Here is a 9,256-nt window from a genome sequence, read left to right as displayed (position 1 = left end):
TGGTAGCTCGCGTATTCAATACTTCATTCAATGCCTTTCGTGCCTTTTATAGTTGGAGAAGTTTAATTATCCATTAGACTGAAGAGCTTCTAGCCATTGGAAGATTACTTGCGTGTGTTCGGCAGTTACAATAATAGTTCGCCATTAATGCTTCTGACATAGTAGGTTAGAGGCTACTAAATAACCATTAAGCTTCGTAATCTGTAAAAACCTTTGAAACAAGTAAGTCTTCTTCTTGAAGGAAATTTGTGAAGATAATAGAATAAATGATGATTATTGCTATTGATACAACATTTTGGAAAACATAGAATCAATCATCAGATACTTCAAATATAATATGAACTTACTTGATCGATGTCTTAATCAATAAATGGTTGATCGATCTAGTTATCAATCAAATATAAGGAAGAAGATTGAAATAGATATGTATATTTATCAAGTAGATTATGGATCAACAGATGATTGAATAAGTGATCGATAAATGGTAAGGCATGAATACAATAAACTTTAAATAAGTTATGCAAGAATAAACATTTTAAGTTACGTTGGCCTTCGAATCCTTTTAATAGAGAGTTAAGTTTAAGAAAGAAGGCTGAGAAAAGTTTAAAGATAAAGAAATAAAAGATTTTGAGGATCATCATGAATAGTTGTTATGAAATGAATTGGTTCCATGATCGAACAAATGATTAAAGACTGATTGATCGATCATATTACCAATAAAGCTAAGTAAGAGAGGAATAGATTTCCAAAGTGTATTGATCGAATATTTTATCAATAAATGGTTGATAACAGAAATGATCAATAAAAAGTTTAAAAGAGATTTTCATAGTGAAGTCACAAAATATATGTTGATCAAGTGACTGATCAATTAATGATTAATCAAGTGATCGATAAATAAATGTTAAAATCTCTTTTTGGAAAAGATCAGGAAAGACTTTGATCGATCATGTTATGTGAAAACAAAAGACACAGAGATCTAGATGATTAATCATTTTATCGATAAATGAATGATTAATTAGGTGATCTGAAAATGCTCAAAACAGATATATGCAGTGAAGGTGACAATGATCGATCATGTGATCGATAAGTGATTGATCGATCAATTGATTGATTAAAAAGGTCTTGATAGATTACTTAAATAGAACACATTATCGATAAACCAATAAGTTATCATGCATTGTTAGAACAGGTTATCGATTAATGTCTGATTGATAACGTGATCAATAAATGGTGAATTAATCAGAAATAAAAAGTGAGTAGGAAGACTTTACCATTTATCTGTGTTCTTATCGATAACTCGTTGATTAATCATGTGATCGATAAATGCTTACCAGGAATGTATGGCTTTTTCTGACAGTTGATTGAATACTAAATTATCGATCAAATAATCGATAATTTTTTGTAAGCTTGTACATCAAATTGTGCTAACGATGATCGATCAACTCATAAATTATGAATTATCTATCATGTTATCGATTAACTTTAGTACTACATTACTAACATACAAAGACATATTATCTGATACTTGATCGATTAACCCTTGATCGATCAACTTACTAAACCAGAAATAACTTAAGTTGTTATCACTAAAATCTTAAATCTAACATTCTACCCTTTTTTGATGATGACAAAACATAGGTGTAAAGTTTAATAGAGAGCAACATATTCTATCAGATAAAATTGTAATTAAACTAAATTTGACAGAGCCAGAATTTAGCAGAAATACACAAGTCAGAAAAGAAATTAACAGGTAGGAAAAACTTATGGCAGTAATAATGATTCAATGAACTTTAAAATATCAAACTGACATAATGTATAAGCAATCAATAATCCCAGAATTCAAGTTACATAAACAAAACATGAACAAAATAGCAAGGAACAGTAAGGCTAATCAGAACTTTTCTTCTCTCCCTTTTTGTCAGCATCAGAGGAAGTAGAAGGAAAGGAAAAATTAGGCAATGTGAGAGGGATAGGGAGAGGAGGAAGCTGGGGGGAAGAGAGTGGCAGAGAAATGGAAAGAGGAGGATAAGGAACCATAATAATGGCTAAAGTGGTAGAAGGAGGAGTTAGTGAAATAGAATTGGCATATGTAGGGATAGGAGAGGATGGTGGTTTAGGAGCAGGACAAGGAGGAGAGGGTGGATGCGAGAGAAGGTCCTCAAAGCTGAAGGAAGTGCTAAGGGCCAAAAAGTTTGTGTAGAGTGAGGCAACCATTCCCTTTAGCTCTTTTAGCTCTTTCTCTATAAGATCAAATTTGAGGGACACCTCTGTTTTCTAGTATTGCCATGCCTGTCTGTGAAGGTTCAAAATAGTGTGCAATCCTTCAAATTTCCTATTTGAGATTGCTCCATACTCCTTAGCTGTGGCATACACTCTTCTCTCAAATTCTTGGAGCTCCGTCTGGAACATGTGCTTGATTGAGTTATCATAAAATGATGGACCAGAAGTGAGAGGGAGCTGCAGTGGATTCTGCCTCATCTTGGGGTCTGGAGGTGCTAGCAACTGGTTGTTTTCCTTTTTCCTTTTATGCCAGTTTCTATGAAGGTCTAAATGGCACTGATATCCTCATCTTATTGAATTGATTGATGCCAAATGTGGGGACCTTCACTTTAACTTCTCCAGGCTCAAGGGGTATAATATTATGCACTTAGAGTAGATAAGTAGCCAACTGAGGATATGGAATAGGTGTAGACTTAGACTTATTAAGAACAAAGTCCTTCATCTCACTGTAAATCAACGCTCCTATGTTGATCTTCTTTCTACTGATAATTTTGGCCAACAGGAGATAGTCATCTTGGTTCAAATGTGAGAAGCTACCAGACTTATTCACCATGCTCCTTGAGTAAATATAGTGGATTATTCGATAATAATCACACATTTTCTTTAGAGGAAAGTTAAGCTCCCCAGGGTAGTTGTCACTCTGCATTAGGATCTTGTAGGCTTTTATATCTTTCATGTCACCTCTTCTGACATGATCCTACGTCCCCAGAAGCTCATTGATCTTTGTAGAAGTAAAATTAATGGTTCTGCCTCTGAGTTTTGTTGTGAGGTAATTACTCACCAGATTGTCTTGATCATCATACTCCTCAACAGATTCCATATTACAATAAAATCTCTTGACCACCTTAGGACAGTATTTGCTACCAATACTCAGCCAATTAGAGTAGTATTCTAAGGGGTTACTCAAATCCAATCAAATTTTCTCATTATTTTTTAAACTTTCCACACTCACAGAGACCATAAGGCAAAATTTTCATATTGCAAAATCTACCTTAAACTTTATTATATTCACATCTCTGTCCAGATTCCTACCAAAAATTCAGATGGTTCAGATGGAATACCTTGGGCAAGATTTTGTTGAGACATACCCTCATGGGTTCTCTGTTTCTTATGCCTCAGTTGTCTGGGTACCAGAATATTCAACACTGTGTCCACAACTTTCTGAACTGAGACCTTCTCATCAGACTCGGTCTCTGATTCCTCAGTTACTACTAGTAATTTTGACTTTGCTCGAGGAGATCTTCTCTGTGGTTGCTTAGTACTCTCAGCTCGGATTTCTCTAATCTTAAGCACCCCTCTCTTCTTCAAAGAATCTTGTTTTACTTTAGGCCTGTACCTTTTTTTTGAAGTTGAAGGATTAATCTCTTTGGACTGTGTTTGCCTCTCGGTGCTTTCTTCTTGGTCACTTCCTGCTTGCTTAACTCTCGCCATTTTTTGTCTGGCAGAAGAAATTTGAGAGAATGTTCAATGGTTTGTGAGTTTGAAAGGTTTGGCAATGATTGAGAGGGCATAGGAGGTGATTTCGAGTGAAGTGGAGTGGGTAATTTAATGGAATGGTGGATTTTTTACCATTGCATGAAACAGAGGAGAACGGTTTATCGAGTTAGGGTTCCAAAACTGATAGGATTTTTCAAATTCTAAATGTTATAAACTCAAAATTGATCAATCAAGTTATCGATCAATGCATGATTGCTCATATGTTCGATAAATATAAAGAACAAACAAGAACATTAAGAGCAATTATCGATCAAGTTATTGAATAATAAATAATCGATCACATTATCTATAAATTTCAAGTTAAAACTCATACCTGGTCTGGTTTATCAATCATTTGATCGATTAACAATTTATTGATCAGTTTATCGATAATCCTTACCCATTTGACTGAGGTTTCATAATGCTTTTGATTAATGTGTTGATCGATAATTGAGTGATCAATCAACTTATTGATAATTCTCCTCCCATTATCTCTAGTTAGTTCTATATGCCTTGTTTATCGATCAGGTGATCGATAAATTATACCATCTTCAATACATAATTATCGATGCCTTTATCGATCATACCATACTCTGTTCACCTCTATTTTTTAATGCCTAAACAGAGCTTCCTGGAAAACAAATTTATATCCACTCTGATGCTTAAGTTAGTCTTCCAATCATCAAAACTTTAAATCTAAATGCTTAAATTAAAGAAGTAATGTGAGATTTCTTACAACTTATTAGGATTTACCATTCCCAATTCTCTTCCGAAGTAGTTGAATTTCTGTTGATCGAGAGGCTTCATGTGCCACATCCAGTACTATGGCAATTAGGAATAAGAAATGTTCCTAAATAATTAAAGGTCAAAAATGACAAGGAGAAATAGAAGAATTTTGGTGGAAAATAATTATTGTAGTTTTCCAAGCCAATTATGAAAAGTTTGACTAATCAAGGAAGATTGGTCAAGAATAATTATGGAAAAATATTTTGAAGCCTAAAACAATTAAGGAAAAATAAGGACAAAGTTCCTTGAGAATTATATGGGATTATAAAATTGGTTTTATGACCAATTTACCCTTAGAGAAATTTACAAAGGAATTTAAGGGCAATTTAAGCTAGTTTAAGGTCCTTTATTTGGAAAATTCCAAATATTTTTAAGGAGGATAAAATCCCAAGAAAATTCCTATGATATCCCAAGGAATTATAAAAAATTATGGAATTAAAAGAACACCCTCAAGTATCCAAGATTTTTCCCAGTTCATTTGAAAAGTGAAAAAAATCACTAAAGAGAAGGATATTAGTTTTCCTTTTTATTTAATTATTAGGAAATTAAATTTGGAGACAAAGAGGGCAATTTGGAAAGATAAAAATGAGGAGAATAATTTATAGATCTAATAGAAGATAATTACAGAGGCTATAGCATTGTCATTATATAAAAGAAATTAAACCCGGAGTGAAAGTGCACCGATAAAGCAAGACTAGAGTCCTGCAATTCAAATGGTTCAGATTTAGCCATATGTCAAGCCCCTAATGGAGAGGATTTAAAGCTTTCCAAGTGTCAAGCCACCAATAGAGAGGATCTTGACTTTTGAAATTAATTTCATTTGGCATTAAGTTAATTGAGAGAGAGGATTAAGATTAAGTAGGCATATGACACTTGGCAAATCATTAATGTTGGTTGGTGGGATATTTTGTGCACATTAATGAGCTTCTCCTCCCCCCTAAATCAGATCACTAGTTCGGCCAAGGAGAGATCAAGAGAGAAAAGAGTGAGTTTGAAGGGAAATTAAGAGAAAAGCAAGCTACTTTGATCTTCCATCTAAGATTCAAGCTTGGTAAGTTGTTCTAAGATGATTCCTTGCTTGTTTACTTAAGTTGTATGGTTAAAAATCATAGTTTCTCTTCTCTTTTGATGCTGGCCGAAACATATATATTGTAGAGGAGGAAGTTTTGTTGCTCAAACTTATTAGAACACCTCAAAGCATGATAGATCCTAGTGGTTTAGTATTATTTTCAGAAGTTTTTCGTGGTTGAACTCCAAGAGGTATGGTTTGGGCAAAGCAAGATATAAACCCTAGGATGTGTTTTTCAAAGTTTTAAGACTTTCATTGTGTTCAAAATGGAAAATAGTATAGGGTAAACCTAAAGAACAAGTGTTAGAAGCCACATAATCAAAGTTGCAATTTTTGGATTTTGAACCCTAATGGTTCGGTCAGTTCAAAACTGAAAGAAGGAATTTTATTTTGTTAAATCCAAGTAGATATTTGGAATCTACATGAAAAATCATGTAGGAATGAGTCAAGAGGGAATTTTTAGGGTTTAAGGAAACAAACTCTAAAATTAAAGAACAAAGGTGGATACTTTAAGGGACAAAGGATGTCTTTGATTTATGTTGTTGGTTTTATGTGGAATCGTTGATGATTCTTACTGCCCTTTTTATGGATTGCTATGTTAGGGTTTGGAATTTGTGGAAGCAAGAAAGAAGAACAAGAAAATCAAAGAGCATTGGATCAAGGTAGTAAGATTTAATTAACCTTAATATTGAGTGTTGCGTTGATTGCTATGCAATTTCATGTGCTATTATATGGTCGAACTAAATGATCATGATGCTGATGATTGTATAGCTATACCCCTTGCTTTATATGTCTTGGCTATTGCATGTTAGAGTGCTACATGTATGAGGTAAAGTAGTTCATTATTAATAGTAAAAGATTAGAATGCTTGTAATTGATGCATATTAATGTTTTGGTTGATTAATCTTGCTACGGGATTTCATTGAAATCTCATCCCCCATATGTAACTAATATTATAGGGACTAAATCATCAAAAGGGAGGCTGCAAATCCAAGGATAAATATGGTGATGAACCATGAAGAAATATTTATATATTTGGTTATGTATAAATATCTATAGTTGGTGTTGTAATCCCTAAGGAGGATGCCAAATTAGAGCCACGTTTTATTAAGTTACTGAATGATTTTCTACACGAAATTTGATATGCTTAAATTTGATGTCATGAGCTTCAAATAGATAGAAAGAATGTTAAAAATAGCCAACTACACGATTTTTAATGATTTTTCAAAGTTAAGGTTCAGAATCTGGAAAAAGGATTTTTGCCAAATGGACAGAGGTAAATTTCACAAAAAAACCTAACACTTTTCAAATGGAATTAGTTCATAAAATTGTTTTTCCTTGAAAGATCATTCAAATAGATTTTTATAGAATTTTGAACCACTCTATTTTGATTTTTCTAGATTAAGTTATGAATTTTTGAAGTTGGGCCAGAAAACTGGATTTTTACCTGATGAACAGTAAAAACCTGAAAATCAGCGTTTTTCATGGATTTTTTAGCCCAAGACCATTCAATATGGTCTAAAATAGTTTTAATTAAATCCTAAGTGGATCCAATAGTAAGGTGTGACATTTTTGGTATCATAGCGGAGGTTCTGGCATAGGATAGAACGCTCTGCTTGAGTTTATACGTTAGATATCGGGGTTAGTTAAGGAGAAATTGACAAACCTTTGCAGGAATTGAGATGGAAAACACAATGGATTTGGGATGCTAGATCTGAGAAGTCGGTCAATGATTGGGATGTTAACATGACCTATCTCACCAAAGCGGATCCAGTGGGATGGACTATGGGGACTGCTAGCCTAGGATACTCAGCAAAGGAGTCCAACAATTATCCAGAGCATGGGACTAACCTTTTAGGGGTTACTGTTAAGGATGTAATGAACCTTCTTGTACCCAGTGACCGGGTGGATCCCACAACTGATTTGTATCAGGAACCAGTGGACCCTAGTTTTGACATTCAGTCTCACAGACAACTTGTTACCCCAAGCGTATACCCAAGCGACATCCTCGGACCTAGTACTAAGCCAGGGATACCCCCAACACCCACAGTACCTATCCCTGTTCCGACTAAGCCTAAGATCCATAGTCAGGATCAGTGGAGAGAGAAGTTAGAATTCTTGGGTCGACATATCAGGAAAGATGAGGATCAGCAATGTAACATCCAAACTTGTGGGCCTAAAAGTACCAGAAATAGCCTAAATTGGATAGGCTACTAGACCCCTTTTTAGCAGAAGTCCCAAAGATGAGAAAGGAAGTCAAAGCAGTTTCAGGGACTAAACTGCAAAGTAAAAGTTTTAAGGGGTTACAGTGTAATCAAGTTAGAGGCTTTAGTAAAGTCTTGAAGGCCCAAAAAGAGAAAAGAGGCTAGACACAGGCTAAAGGTTAAGTTAGAAACCTCAAAGAGAGGATTGTATAAGGTTAAGTCCAAGAAGGGACTAAACGGTAAATTCAAAAAGTTATGACCAGCAGGGGTAAAAATGGAAGAGTATACAAAGAATTCCAAGAAAATTCTAAAAAATGGGAAATAATATTCTAAGGCTCTTCTGTGAAGAGAAAAGATGAAAATACCCCTGAGGCAGCTTAAATGGAACTTATGAGGTTATTGCCGGTAAAAAGTATACCGTTTGAGGTAATTATTTGAGATAGCAAGAGATCTCAAAAATGTACATAAAAGTGAGATTAAATGGTTGAAAGGTTGTACTAATTTATAAAATTAGTCCCGCAACCAAAAGGCCAGTGGAGTGGTTGTAATAAATTAAAGAGCCGGTTTTGTCGATAAAAGGGCATTTTGGTAAATGAATTTTTATGCAAGGTTTAAAGGAAGTGTTATGGCCTAAAAAAATTCATAGATATTCTCTAGAATTAAAGGGAATTTATGGAGCAAACAGAAAAATTTTCTGAGCTCCGAAAGGCCATAAAGGAAGCGGGAGAAACGTGGGCCAAGTAAATTCGGAGGAATTAAGTTTGATCCAATGGCTAGGATCTAATCTCCCATCTCCTCCATCACTTTTATGACACTTGGCATCTTCTAGAAGGTTGAGGTAAGCATGATGCAAGAAGATGATGCAATGATGATGTAAAAGTCAACTTAAAGTTCCAAAATTGCCCTTACCCTTTCTATTAGCCACCAAGGGCATTTTGGTCCATTCAAGCCAAATTTTTGGCTATAAATAGGCACTCCCTCCCCTTATATTTCACCCAAGCAAGGAACCATAGGGGAAACTCTGCCGCTCTTGCATCTAGAGAGAGAAAGAGCTATTTCTAGTGAGAGAAAGTCCACCTAAGTTCAAGCTTCAAGATCAAGGTATGTGGTGGCTGTAGCATCTGATTTGATGCCTATTTCGAATTATTTACTGTTCATATCTGATTCTTAAATTTTGCATGGTTAAAGTACACTCTGTGAGCTTTAAATCTATGGGTAGAACACTTCATTTGGATATGTGTACGATTTATGGTGATTTTTCAAAGTTAGGGTTTGAAATCTGGAAACAGTGTTGAACTTTTGGAAGAGTTTTGAGTTCCGTACAATTATGGTACTTTTCAGCATAGAATTGGTTCTTGAAACTATTTTACCTTTAAATATAACTTAAGTATCTTTCAGTGAGAGTTGGAACCACTCAGTTTTGATTTTTATAGAATTAATT

The sequence above is a fragment of the Neltuma alba genome, unplaced genomic scaffold, assembly GCF_004799145.2.
Source record: "Neltuma alba isolate B1F8T4 unplaced genomic scaffold, ASM479914v2 tig00010583_pilon, whole genome shotgun sequence".
Taxonomy (NCBI): Eukaryota; Viridiplantae; Streptophyta; class Magnoliopsida; order Fabales; family Fabaceae; genus Neltuma; species Neltuma alba.
Note: the sequence above shows the minus strand (reverse complement) of the source record.